This window comes from Lagopus muta, chromosome 4, assembly GCF_023343835.1.
Source record: "Lagopus muta isolate bLagMut1 chromosome 4, bLagMut1 primary, whole genome shotgun sequence".
Classification (NCBI taxonomy): domain Eukaryota; kingdom Metazoa; phylum Chordata; class Aves; order Galliformes; family Phasianidae; genus Lagopus; species Lagopus muta.
Window position 1 is genome coordinate 68,757,999 of NC_064436.1, and position 14,784 is coordinate 68,772,782.

Genomic DNA, 14,784 nt, shown 5'->3' on the forward strand with positions numbered 1-14,784 from the left:
CACCTGCCCACGAGCACTTTAGCCTCTTTCTCCATTGCCAACTGGATTCTCGGTTTCATTAAGCCAAGCATGGCCAAAAGGTTAAGGGAGGTGATCCTTCCCCTCTGCTCAGCTCTGCTGAGGCCTCATCTGGTGTGCTGGACCTGGTTCTGTGTCCACAGTACAAGAAAGCCATAGACATAGCCCAGCACAGGACTGCAATGCAGGGCCAGGGGGACCAAGAGGGGCCTCCAGCATTGGCCAGGATGGAGTTCCTGGATCCTGGTTTTTCTGGGATGTTTGAAATTCTTTGCCACTACAGTCCCGGGTTCCCAGAGATGTAGTAATCCTCACAATGATGGAAGGAAAGAAGTCTCACCACTATTATGCAATTCTTTCCAGGCCTCTTAGAATCACTAAGGTTGGAAAAAACCTCTAAGATCACCGAGTCCAAGCATCCCCTCCATGCCCTCTGACCACGTCCCTCAGTGCTGCATCCCCACAGCTCTGCAACACCTCCAGGGATGATGACTCCATCACCTCCCTGGGCAGCCTGTGCCTGGCAAATTTTTCCTAATATCTAACCTGAACCTCCCCTGGCATAAATTGAGACCATTACCTCTTGTAATTCAAATCATTCTTTCAGCTGTAAATGTTCTCAGGGAAAGGAAGAGTGTCCTTCTTTAGGACAAACTCTCCAATTGCAAGAATGCAAAGCACTGCAGGGCAGGAATCTATTGGAGGAGCAGTTGTGCCTGCAGAGAGCTCACAGTGCCTTGGGCATGGCTAAGCCATGGTTTTGGAAATTGCTTTCTGTCTCTTCCCTTTCTCTGCTCTTCTGGGGGTTGGCATCAGCCCAGGGTGGAGATGGCAATTTGTTTCTGGAAGCTCAGAGAAAGGTTCTGCTGTGCAAAAGGATGGAAAGCATAGATTTCTCTGTGGAATGAGCATCCTGGGGAGAAGCCAGCCTGGAAATGCCTTTGAGCTACCTTGTTCTGTTGGTATCTAACTACCACTTACACTACTTTACCACTCACCCTACTATCATAACATTGACTCATCACGAGGGCCCAGCACTGGGTTATAAGGAGCATGCATATTGGAATTAAGCTAAGTGAAGGCAAAGAGGCTCATTCAGTGTATCAATATCTAACTACCTTTGTGAATCTCTCAGTCCTTCTTCCACGTTTGTGTTCCCCAGCATGATGGCCTGGAGGCAATAAAGGGTTTCTTAGACAGTGAGAATTATTTTCACTGAGAGAAAGGAAGAGAAGCTGCTATTTTATGCATGAAGATGCACGTATTTGCTTTGCAGCTCAGGAAGAAAAGAGAGATGGATGAAGATAAAAGGGGAAATAAACCCTGCCAGCAATTCAGCCACCGTGACAGGAGAAGGTTGTCTCAAGCAATTAGCAGAAGCAACCAACAGCAAGATTAAGTAGAAATAGGATCCCTGGGCATGCCAGCATTCATACATTCCTAAACCAGGTAGCTGGCCTCCGCATTCGGGAGGGTGGTCCTTTGGTCCTCTACTATGTTACCTGCAGTGCTGATGTACTCTTTGAACTATTTGGACAAAAAAATAAGGAAGGCTGTGTCAAAGTTCTCCTTTTAGCTATTTTTGCTGTGGGGTGGAGGTGAGTGACTGCTTTCATCTTGGAGGACTGCTATGGGCTTCACGTTAGCCCAGTCTTGGATGGAATATTTTTCGTCCAGGCTTGGGTCCCTCCCAGTGAAAGAGACCTTGGGGAGCTGGATGTTCTGCCCAAACAGGAAGGAGGCTAATGCATCTAGGGAGCACACATCATGAGGACAGTTAAAATGAACTGAGATAACTTATTTTAGAAGGGATGGGGCTAGGAGGTCAGGAAAAGATCAGCTTCCCAGTAGCTAAAGCATTGTGACATATAGGACTGACTGAATGCTCTTGACATCCACTAAGGAAGGGCAGGACAGAACATCAGAAAAAAAGAAAGATTTTTTTGTCTAGTAGTGAGGAAGCATGAAAGGCTGTGAAAAAGCTTGGAACTAGCTGTGAATATTTAAGGCTTTCTCTGGGAGCAGGCATCAGAAATAGGTTTAAAATACCACTTTGAACAAACAAGCCCTGTTAGTGACCAGAATGACCACGCTGTGGGGTCAAAGTTACAGGACAAAATCCACAGGCTTGTAGCTCACAGAGGAGTATCTCCATCCCACTAAGAAAAGAAAGTGAACAGATGCTCCTTTGGGGCTGTCCAGATGGCCAAGTAGCTGCAAAAGGCATAAAGAAGGATCATAGCCTACAGCAGCTTTCAAGTAGCCAAACAGATCTAAAATGAACAACGACCTTCATAAACCCACTCGATGTAAAATACACCCTTGCAGCAGGGTGAAGATGAGGGGGAATCTCTGTCTCTCTCACTACATAGATATTTCAGCCACAAAAAGGATTTCGGAGTGAGAACAATGTGCAGTCTGCTCTCACCACCAGAAAATCCACTTTTCCACACCAACTTCTTGCTTTCTAGGCAGGGTGCCAATGGGTACCTGGCAGCCCGCTTGCAGGGCACCACTCCTAATCACATTAGAGGAAAAGCACTTCCTTGGAAGGGAGACAGACGTTGCAAAGAAAGGAGAATGTGGGCTGATCTTGCTAAGGGAAGTGAGCAAAATTACCACCCGAAGTGTGGTGTGAAACTTGGCACTGCAGAAATGGCATCTTTGTCTCCAGATGCTTATTAGATACAGAGAGCCTGGAGACATTTGTAGAAACAATAGATGATTGGGGTTTTGGGGAGGTCTTGCATCCATCCTATGATTCCATCAATCCTATGATTCTATGATTCATTCTCCTTCTACAAGGACCATCCCCAGTCCTGGGGAGAATTATCTGTCCCAGCTCATAAAACCTTCAGGAACGGACCTGATGTGACCTGGTGGTGTCCACAATGGCAATAAGGCTTTTGTTTTGCCTTTAACTATCCTACATTGGGACTTTTCTATATCACCATGGAAAAGAGTGACTCTAACAGCAGAATTGTGTAAAACATTGATCTCTGCCATCAGAAAACCTGGGGCTGTTCATTTTACAGATGGTGTAACTACAAAAGGCAGCTATGTTTAGGCAGCTTCCCACTTACCTGGTTGCTGGAAGGAGTTGCAAATGTCAGGACCCAAGAAGTTATAGATGTTATGGCCACATCTGCAGCACTTCCAGAGGAATTCCTGTAAACCAGCACGTGAAAGGAAAGAACAGCATATAGGCAATGGGAAACATGGTCAAGTAGAGGCAATACACTGATTTTGGGGAGAAAATGTCAAACAAGCAAAGGCAGAGAGAAGAGCAGGGCAGATCTCAAAGGATGCATGTACCTTGGCACACTTGAATGAGTCCCACCACACCTTTTGCTTGCACAGCCATGCAAAACCTCCTGCTATTCCATGTCTACTCCACATCCATCACTCCTCCTTACTGTTTCTCCCATTAGGTGAGAGCCTGGAGCCCAGATCTTCGATGTCTTTACAGCACTGCTACAGAGGAGCTCTGGTATTAGATGGTTTGTTTAGGGTCTGGTGCTCACATGCAGCACAGCACAACTTGGACATTATCAGTGCTTTTGGAGGTTTTGGGACAGTAGATGGTCATGTTATGAAGTAATGCAAAAGCCATTTAGAAAATGACTTCAAGAAAAGAGTTGATGTGGCACTTTGGGGACATGGTTTAGTCAGCATGGTGGGTTGGGTTTGGACTTGGTGATCTCGGTGGTTTTTTCTAACCTTAATAGTTCTATGAAAATACTTACAAACAGACCTTTAAGATTTCCTAAGTTGTGTGTTTAAATGCCTTCCACATAAAACGTTCCTCATTAAAAAATCATTACAAATTTCTTTCTCTGGAATCAGACTCTCTTTGATGTAAAACAACGTCTTCCATGGGAAAACTCCAAGCGTTTCAGTGGAAGATGTCCAGCCAGCTCTCATGTCAGATCTCACTGGAATGGTTCATGTGCAATAAAATGAACGCTCCTCTGCAGCAAAATGCATGTAACAGAATTAGCTTTTGCAGAGGAGAAAGGTCTGGTCAACCACCCAGTTGTTAAGAAATTAAGTTACTTTCTGTGAAGGACTCTTGCTTATCACAGTGTAAAGTTGCTCAAACGCTTTTCTGCTGGCAGGGCTCCTAATCCAAGTGAGGACTGATGTCAAGTCAGGGCTCTTGCTTCTGAATCTAGCAGCACAAAGTGAATGAAGACGTGCATGAAATGGAAAAGACAAGATTGTCCCTTTACACAGAGGAGGGAAGAGCTTCTGAAGAGCTGGGCTTTCACAGCTCGCCAGTTGGAAGCAGAGCCGCTGGATGAGTTTTATTTGATGTGAGCAGATTCCTCCTACTGCTGCACTTGAAAGGCAGATGGAAAGACCTTAATCTGGTCACTCCTGTTTTAAATTATGCATCCTCCATCTGCTGACTAGAGCACAGACATGCTGACAGTAACTGCTGCGCTTCTTAAAATAATCTCCCTGCTGCAACAGCTACTTGTGGAGAGGTTTACACATCTTCCACCTATGAATGGCATCTGCACACCACAGCTGAAAGCCTCTCTTGAGGGCCAGAACCCAACCTTGAGCCCTGCAACACTGGAAATCTCCAACCCCTGGTCTGTAATACTACTTGCAATGGGTCTTGATGGCTTTTGAGACCACAGCAGCCAAGCCTGGTTTCCCATCTCGTTGGAGCTCATGGGAATCTGGATTCAGATTCCAGCATGTGGGTCCATGGAGCAGAACCAGAACTTGGATGGGGACTGATGCCTGTACTCCACACTGAACACTCTCAATCTTTTGCCCCTTTCTTCCAACTCTAAATCAGTTCTGTCAGCTCCTTAATTATTTTAATTTTTCTTCCTTCTCCAAATCCCTTAAATATATTTTATACATAGGGTACAGGCTTAAAAAGGAAAGCTACTGCTGTGCCCTTTCCTCTGAAATATTACCAGAGAAATGCATGTATTTCATCTCTACCGTTCATTTTCCCAGACAGTTTTTGCTTTGAAGGAGTTTGAAACAGTAATAGACTGATGGCTACTTTCCAGCTCTATTGATTAACAGTGAATGGTCAAGATCTTCAGTGCCTGAGAATATATCCAGAAATAGGGACAGGTGAATTATTGCATTTTCCCACACAGGGAAGGAGCAGGGGACGATGAGACCTACAACAGGGAGTCCAGAAGATCAGCCTACCCCACCTGGGTGCAATGTCGCAGCGTGGGGAAGAATCAATGATTATTTGTTTTAGCACAAAACAAGGCTAAATCATTTACAGATCCTGTGATTTCAGAGCGTTTCTGTGGGTTCCTCCAAGCATGAAGCAAAGAAGAGGGTTGGATCTAGATGATCCTTGAGATCTCTTATAACCCAACCCATTCTAAGGCTTGGCGGCCACCATTGCCCCTCCATCTCAGTGCTCATCTGATAGAGGTGCAATTTTTCCACCGACCTTCCAAGAAGGTTTTTTTTACTACCAGGAGGACAGAGAATTTTTGAAATTAAGTGCTCTCCTGGGATTAAAAAGCATTTTCTCATTTCTCCCATGGCATCCCAACACTGAAGAACGAGGGAGGGCAGATGCCAAGGGTGATGGCAAGCAACTGGTCCCCACAACGTGCACAATGAGCCTGTGAGGAGTTGGGAGTGAAGTTGGAAGTGTTTGGATCTTCTCTGCAAGCTGTTGGTGCTGGGGGTGTTTCTGAACTGCCTTTCAGCTGGGCATCCAAGTGAAGTTTTTGTCTGCACATTAAGTGCTGCCACATCAGCCTCCAAGGCCATCAGAGCGCTAGAAAGCTGCCATTTCCAATCCCAATGCAGCTAATAGTCAGTGATGCCTGCTTCTATGATATATATTACAAAACTCAGATCCTGGCAGGATTAATGCACTGTGAAAAAGACTCAAGATCTTCAGTGTGGCAGGATGCTATTTTAACGCATCAGCTTTATTGGGCCCATGAGTGCCCAGTTTTGGAAGAATCAGGAATCCTTAAATGCAAAGAAATGTAGTGAAGAAAAACAGAAATGACAGCAAAAAAAGATAAAAAGCACCTGTAGAAAGTAAACTATGACAAATTTTTTGGTTTTTGTCTGTCAAAATGCTTAAGTCAATAGCTAACTGAGAAGTACTAGCATCAATACATATTGGAAAGCTGTGGAGTCCAAAGGAAAACAAATCTTTGTGTACTATAAAGTGATACATGGTGATATATATCACCAGGCAGCTGAAACACTACAAGAAAATCTTGAAGGCATGTTCTCCATCTTTCTACTTATCTTTTTTATGGAATGAGATTGAACTTATATTATCTCCATTAAATCCAAGAGAATTTGCCAAGGGGGTTTCATCTGTTCTGCAGAAATCTAAACTACCATTTTGAAGACAACTTTTTCCACAACGTTTTTGCAGTAGGAATAATGCATCTCTTAGGCTGTTCTGACTTATATCTTGCCCTGTTCACCCTCAGCTATGTATGTGCACCTCTCTTTTCTCTTCCCCTTTCCTTGGAAGGTGCCTGCTTGTTATCCACATGCACTGACATCGCAGGAGGATCAGCAATTTACGTACTCACCCAGGCTTGGGTCAGCTCTGCTCTCTTCATTTCTGTCCACTGATCTCAACAAGAGTTGGGTTCGAGCCACATGGTACCCCTGGGGATTACTCATGATCAACCTAGGGCTGAGATAATACTTGATCAGGTTTAGGATAAGCAATAAGGAGGAATAAACTAAAGCCATACATCTTTGACATTAGTAGTCAAGAAGTATCCCAGAGTGCTATTTCACTGATTTCAGTGGAATTATGTCATGCATTAATTTGAGCCAAAACCACAATACATATTTCAGTGCTCCTGAAAGCCCTCTTAGAATTTATTCTCCAGTGGATGTTCCATTAAAAGAAAAATACACGATTTTTAGCCATTGATCAGAATATATTGTAACACATCTGAGCAGAGAGATTACAGAATACCTCACGGAAGACTGACCTTTTGATGTGTGACAGAAAGATTGCTGGAAACGAGGGAACAATCCAAGACTTATTAACTGAGAGCACCCAGGGGCATTAAAATCACTGCATTATGGCAGGCTTGGACTCTCGCCGTGCCCTTTATGTGCAGCTAAAAGAGACTTGCAAAAGAAGCTCCTCTGAAGAAATAGATACAATATTTTTGCAGCCAGTGACAAGAGAGTTTTGACAAATTTTAGATCAGCTCACTTGGAGGGAACAAAGGCTGCCGAAGCGAGTCAAGTTCACTCTTCAGTAGTCATGACAACACTTTCAGGAACTCACAGTTTAGGGAAGAAGAAAAGGAAATAAATACTGATTGGAGACACAAAGCTATCTATTATTGCTTGTACGTTATCTCTCACCATCTGTGTGGCTTTGAAGCTATGAATCCAATGCTTGGTAGCATCCTGGGGTCCTGGCACTACGTGGTACATCACAGCCGAGGTCAGAGCTCAGCAACTGCTGGGCAAATATAGGATCACTGTGCAGAAGTCCCATGGTCAGAGCCTGGGATGTTGTGGACTCATCGTGGGAGCGAAGAGGCCAGATTCAGTTCCTTCCAGCTCTTCACCCGGGCCACTTTGGGAGATGATAGCATTGGTGGACAAAGGAAGGGTAACCGATGGCTACCTGATATCCTGGGTGGCAACCCAGGTTTAAGATCTCTTTCAACTTGACTTCTATCATTCAGTGTTACACCTCCCAGGGCTGCATCATAGGAACACAATGGCCATCTTGAGGTGGGCAGAGTTGAAGGGGTAGGTCCAAACTACTGCTGCTAATGCAGAGCACTCAGATTTTACATTGAGGGCAATGAAGAACGCTGGGTACGCTCCATCCTGCTGGCCCCTGGCCTGGTGGTGGCGTGGTTACAGACAGCTGGAAGATAGGAATATCAGAAACAACACCAACTGCTTGCTAAATGGAAGCAGATCTGTGCAAGTGCTTGCTTTGCAAGTCACATCTGTTCTTTGAAAGTCTATTTCCCTTCTTTCCATTCCCCCAGGAAGTTTCCTAGAGCATTATTAGATTTTCTTTTTCCTTTCTCTCTCTTTTTTTTTTTTCCCTTCATCTCTTTATATGTAATAGCTTCCCTCCAGCTAAATCTCTTCTTTGCTTCTTATCCACAGAGCTTCTGCTAATGCCCAGCTGGACAAATGGAAACCAGAGTCCTCACTGGGCAGTGATGGGCCAATGGAAGCTGGAAAGGCTGCATGGCAGGGGAAAAGGGATTGGGATTGACAGCCCTGGTGCCCAGGCTTCCTTTGCAACCCCTAAATGGAGTTGGAAAATAAACAAACAAACAAACAAGCAAGCAAGCAGCAAAGAACCAAAATAACAGCAAACCAAACTGGACAGAAATTATGGTTTCATCTGTTTGTAGCACAATGAAGGTAGGTGTCAGAGCTGTGCTGAAGCAGGGCAGAGGAAATGAGAATCTTCCATGGAAACTAATCTGGAGAGGCTGTGCTTGTGACCTGCGACCTCTACCAACAACAGAAATTGTCAAGTGGGGGACTAATTGGAAGGGAATGGATCCCAGTGCAGCTGAGGACATCTGTATCTCTTTTTAGTCTCTTGAGAGCCTCCTTGGACAGCAAGGTTCAAAGCATCACAGAAACTGAGCCTTATTGGACAGAGGCAAGAGATTGCATCCCTTTTGTGTGAAGTTTATGTACTGTATGTGTGTGCTGTAAGTGCCCACATGAGCACTGAGAGTACCTTGGCTGCATACCCCACTTTAAAGTAGCAATTATGGGACCCAACCAGAGCAAACACAGTTGTTGCAATGTCACCTTGTGCCTAGTGTGCCAGAAGAACCACATCCAACAGCAGTGATAGATAGAAGATCAGCTTTTTTATGGTCACCAAAACATCCGAGAGATTGCAAACGTGCATGCACTGCTTTCCTGGGCAGGCTGTGAGATGGTCTTAGGGATACTGAGATGAAAAGTGGGTGAAATGCACAGCAGACCCAAATCCCAAACTGCAACAGGTCACAAGCACAGCCTCTCCACATTAGTTTCCATGGAAGATTCTCATTTCCTCTGCCCTGCTTCAGCACAGCTCTGACACCTACTTTCATTGTGCTACAAACAGATGAAACCATAATTTCTGTACACATCAATTATGTTTACTATTATGTTGATCTAGAACATGAAATTTCGACTAACTCTAAAATGCTTGCTAACAGTGAGTTTAAATCTAATCCTTAGGCAAACAAACAATACCCACCCCTTCTGGTGAGTCAACCAACTTGGCTGTACATGGAGGTAATTCTCATCACCACATTGAGAGCCAAAGGGAAAACTATTGCTATAAGCTGTACAGAAATCTGCAATTCTGATACCGAGTTTTGTTCCAGAAAGGATAAACTTTCCAATCTTACCCACAAATAAAAATGCAAGTTTTCCATCAGGCCAATGAAAACTTCCTCCTCTTCACTCAAGCAAAATGTTTCACTCCAATTTCAGTCTTTTTATAGGTTGCTCTTTATCACGTAGAAAGAAAACAGTTTTCTTGCTGGTTTGTGGCAGTTAACAAAATTATATTCAGCAGCAAGCAAATAGCCTGTTAGAGGAAAGACATAGTTATAGGCATTATAATTCCTCTCCCAACACCATAAATGTCAAATACCTTCAAAACCACAACGTTTTCCAAGAAGCAATGGATAATGCCTTCTGTGAACATCACCACAGAGAGTATGGCTGCATATGGCAAGGAGAGAAACGTGATATAGGGCTGGGAGAGACACAGGTGCTCTCTGGGTGGTGCTAGGGCTCATTAGCCCACCCATTACTGTTTTAGCTCAGGTGATTCAAGCTTTCAGCACTATGTTTTCCTATCAATAACGATGCCACTTGGCTGTGTTTGCTTGGAGCTTTGCAGCACATGGATGAATTCTGGGTTAGCTCATAGAATCAGAAGGTCATTAAGGTTGAAAAAGACCTCTAGGATCACCATGTCCAACCCCAACCCATCCCACCATGCCCACTGTGTCCCTCAGTGCCACATCTCCATGGCTCTAGAACTCCTCCATGGATGGTGACTCCACCAGCTCCCTCGTGCCCAACCAATCTTTTGGAGAAGAAATTTTTCCTACAATCCAACCTGACTCTCCCCTGGTGCAACTGAAAACCATTAGCTCTTGTACATTGGTTTGGAAAGTGAAGGCCTTGACCTTTCTAGTGCTTTTGCTGAGGGCATTGGGCAAAACACTGAGAAGTGCAGTTAATGGCCTAAAAACTGCCAAACATCCCTGCAAATTTAAACAAGGAAAGATCTGCTTTTCTCCATCTTGGAGTCACAATAATAAAGATGAGACCAAACAGCTGTTAGACTTGGTTGTGCCTTTTTCCCCCCCTGTATACCTAATGACATCAGTGAAAATGTCAAGTCTTATAGCAGCTCCTTCCTCCCTTTCCTGTTTCATAATCCAGTGTAAAATGCAGTTAGAAGAGAGGCTAGGAGCTGGTTTCCACCCAGATACACCTATCCTTGTAGTTTTCCCACACAGAGCTAGTGTTAAGTAGAAAAACTTAATATTTTAACCCAAAGCACTCACTGTTTCATCTGCCTTCACCCATGCCCAGCAGCTGTGGCCTCCAATCTTTACAGACCAGCATATTTCTCCAATGCTTTTGGGTACATACTATTGGCAACAGAAATAACTCATTGGGGGACATCTATTTTTCCAAAGCCATGACCCATCCATGGACTGTGGTTTGGAAACCAGATCCTTAAACAAAACACTTCCAACCCTTGAAATCCCTCCTTGTGCCTGGGGCTTTGCAAGCCTCCACTTCCTTTTGGCATCCATCTCCAGATTGTGTCACTTGCCAGCTTAGTTAAGAAGCTGATTTGAATGTTGTTTTATCACACTGTGCTTCTCAGACAGCATTGAGTCAGCTTTAAACCAGCGCAGTGTGTGCTAGCTCCCAGTTAATTATAGTCATAAAACATAATTTACTCCAGTAGAAGGAAATACTTGAATCTGGAGGGCTCTTTGTTGCAGACACCAAATCCTGAGTTGGGTTTTCTTTTCCCCCTTTATCACAGTGTTAGGAAGTGAATTTTCTGACTGTGGGATGGCAAATCACTGAGGACCACATCCAGACGACCCACAGTGCACGGACGATCACAGCAAGGATGCTTTGTCTCCAAATATCTTTAATGCAGCCCTGAGGAAGAGAGGAAAGGAAGTTGCACCCTCAATAATTAACAGTTTGCATCTTTATTGGGGCTTCTTGGCATCCACCAAAGCCCCCAGGTACCCATCCTCCCTCCAATGGGACCTACCTCAGTCCCCCATGGAAATGCCTCACAGAGTTGATGCTTCCTCCCATTTTCACTTTCCAGGGAGCTGAATTATTCCAGTACTAGCATTCTAATGGAGAACTTGATTTCCCAAAGACCACATGCTCTCAGTGCAAAGAGCTGCATCCTATTTGTTGTCCCTACCACAGCTGGACTGAATTCACTTCATTAAACCCATTCCTTACATCCATGTCATTAAGCAAATCCATCTGATTAAGGCACCTGATGGTTTGAGAGCTGAAGGTGGAGATAAGGAGAGATCAGCGCCCTCCTTGCTGTAGTTACAGCTCTTGGAAACATCCCAAGTACAGGACTCAGGGTTATTCTGGGATCATTTGCATGTGTTAGAATCTCTCTGCCATTGTCCAGAAGGGGGTTTTTGGCCAGAAACCAGGTTTAAGGTTTACACAAGAGGTTCAGGCTTGTACAGCTCAGCGTTTTCCCACCAAGAGGTTGCCTTGGATGAGTGCCCAGCTACAAGGAGACAGCTGGGGAAGGAGCATGGTGGAGGACATACGGTAGAGCTGCAGCAACAGCAACCCACTCTCTCCTTCAAACTGTCATGAGTGTTTGAAATAGGTGGGAGAGGTGTGGGCACAAGCTGGAATATCTTGTGAGAACTCCAGTGGGAGCAGCTTCTGCTGATGGGCACCTTGGAGGGGGCAGCTTGTTCCCAACAGTGTTTGAGGCATATAAGAAGGGTGAGAGCAAAGTGGATTTGCTGATGGAATGGCATATAACCGAGTCCCTTATCCTCACCTCTTTCCTTACTCCTTGCTGCTGGATGAGAAAGTCATCTCATCCACCTGCTTTGTAGCCAACACTGCATGAAACTGTGGCGCTCTCAGATCTCTTCCCTCCAGAGCTCTCCCAAAACAGAAGGAAGAGAGGCATGTAGAGGATACGTTGGCTGTGACATCATAATGGTGAACTTGATCCTCTCCAAATATTCCAGCAGATTCCCTTCTTGTTTGTTTCTCCAGCACTGATGCAGAGATGGTGGGTGGAAAAGCAGCTCTTTTAGGTCTATCTGGCCTATATCTTGTGTCTATCTACCTCAAATCCCAATAAACCCTTAGGAGATCCCAAATAGAAACTGGCAGTTGTGGATTCAGCAAGAACAACCAGCCAGACACTCTCCTTTAGGTTTAGGTGCTAACCAACCAGAAATGTGGTTCTCTTCCTTATGGGTATACACCCAAGTCCAGTAGTGTCATTTATCATTATGTCCTCTGCTCCTTCATCCAGCCTTGCTGGGGATGAAAGGAGTTGCAGGACAAGTAGGGAAATAAAAGCAGCTAGAAGAGAAATACACCTCACGTTTCCTCTTTTATCATCTTTCCTCTTCTGCTTTTTAATCCGATATTAGGAGGTGGGAAACTTTGTTCCAAATTTGGACAGGAAAGACCCTGGAGATGTGAATGCCAAAAGGAAAGGCAAGCCACCTGCAAGACAAAAGCCAAATGCAAGCTGTGGAAGCACAGGCAGATGTTTGCAGAAACAAAGCAGGGGATAAAAATAAAAACAATCTGCCAAATTTACCCTTAATGTGTTGGTTGGTTTCTCTTGCAGTGGGTTATTCAATTGCAAAGGATTTTGAAGTTCTCCATTTCCTGGGTGTGTTACAGGAGCAGCAGAGTTGAGACACAAGCTTTTAATGAAGTTTATGTAAATTTGGGTATGTTTATATTTAGTGAACCAGATTTAGGAGCACTAATAAAGCAGCAGATGAAGCGTAGAAAAGAGCTGGTGCAGTTTTCCACCGCTGTCATCTTCTAGCTTCCTCCCACCATCCCCAACAAAAAGAGTCTGTTTCTGTTGCCTCTTTCCCTTGCAAACAAGTGATTTAAAAAGCCCCTTTTATCACCGAATGCTGTCTCCTGAGAAAGCAGCAGGGTCTGTATCTAAAGACCACAATGGAATGTGGAGAAAGAGAAAAATTTGGAGATGCCAAGAGTGGTGACCCCAGGTCCTCACGTATTCCGAGGAAAAGCTGGGTAATTAACCATTGCAATTAGCCTAATGACAGACGTGAGGTGTGTTGACTCCTGTCCATCTGCACAGCACTGCAACCTGGCTGTATAGTTCTTTGATTTTGGGAAGTGAGTGTAGTTGGACAGCCTGAAGAATGAAGTGAGAGCCTACAATGACCTATGTGGGGTTAAGCTGGAGACCCATTGTGTCCTGATGCCTTGCTGCAACTTCTTTGGAATACGTAATTCATCCAGTCCAACCATCAGCTCATCAGCATCGTACCAGTAAACCACGTCACTCCATGTGACATCTGCTCTTCTTGAAAACCTCCAGAGATGACCTCCTGGATCTGAGCCACCCAGGCATATTCAAGCACTTGGATGGGGCTTCCAAGGAGCAAAGGATGATCCCACATTGAGCAAACCCTTCCTTATCAGAAAAGAGCAGCACTCCTTTGTACACACAGGAATTCATGTTGAATACATCTGCCAGTCACAGGCATAAAAGCCAAATGAGATTTACAGGCTTGTGCTTGTGTTGGCTTGATGACCGGTGCTGTTTGGGTTGCATCCAGCCTATCTTAACCATTTATCTGGTCCTGTTGATTCCCTCTCTTCCACAGGGATCCCTCATTGTGACCATAAAAGTGCATCCATTTGGGGAAAGAAAAGTCTTTAGTACTAGAAATTTCTATAGTCAGAGGTTGGCATCCAATGAAGTGTGACAGAGATTGTTACAGAATAGTGGGCAACAAATGCTACAGAAATGCAAATAATTTCTCTTGTTTATGCCATCTCCAGCTTCTTATTTTATTAACAAAAGGGACAAAGTCTGGTTTTAGGATTAGCATGGTCAAAGCTTAGGTTTGAGATGGAGCTTACCCACATCCCATCTCAAAAGAGAAGCAACGCAGTGCAGCTGATGACAACAAAACAGCAAAACCCAAGCGTTTCCTATCTGCTTCTTACATCACAGCAAGGCAAAATTGCTGCCAGGCAGAAAGATAGCCAACAGACGGGAGCCTTGCTTCTTGTCTGCATGATTTAATGGGCGGTAGACATGCTGCATGAGAAAACCACAGCCACTTTCCTTGAGCCCAGCCTAAGATAGCCGATCGTTCATGTTTTCCTCAGGGATTCCATTCCTACAACACAAAGAGAGTTCTGAAAAACATTTTAAGAACTTATATGTTGGCAAGCACTCATGATATATATACATTTTACAGGAACCAACCATCTGCTTTAACAGCATTCACTGGTGCTTTAATGCTCACCAGGGAGGAAGCCTGCCAGTGCTGTGTGTTTTAAATCAACACCACCAAGCTGAGCATTATATCCAGATCTTGGCTGAAAGGCTCTGACATGGAATCACAGAAACACAAAAGCTTAGAAACATAGATTTGTGTGCACTAGAATGGACCTTTAAGGGTCAGCTAGTCCAACATGAGGAGCATGGAAATAGGCTCCACTCATCATGCA

At 44.5% G+C, this 14,784-nt stretch overlaps 1 protein-coding gene and 1 long non-coding RNA gene across 6 annotated transcripts in view; one reads left to right on the forward strand and one right to left on the reverse strand.

Annotated features, from left to right (window-relative positions):
* The window catches only part of PTPRA (protein tyrosine phosphatase receptor type A), a 553,533-nt gene that overhangs the window by 269,672 nt on the left and 269,077 nt on the right, over window positions 1-14,784 (forward strand). The window lies entirely within an intron of this gene.
* Window positions 3,784-11,451, reverse strand: LOC125692753 (uncharacterized). Of its 5 annotated transcripts, none has more exons than XR_007376815.1 (5): window positions 11,315-11,451; window positions 9,653-11,196; window positions 9,405-9,586; window positions 7,378-7,894; window positions 3,784-6,685 (listed from the first exon to the last, which is right to left on the reverse strand). It is a non-coding gene; the product is annotated as an uncharacterized LOC125692753 (long non-coding RNA). The 5 variants fall into 5 exon arrangements; XR_007376813.1 differs by having other exon boundaries at window positions 6,993-7,894; XR_007376814.1 differs by lacking the exon at window positions 3,784-6,685 and having other exon boundaries at window positions 6,843-7,894; window positions 10,581-11,196.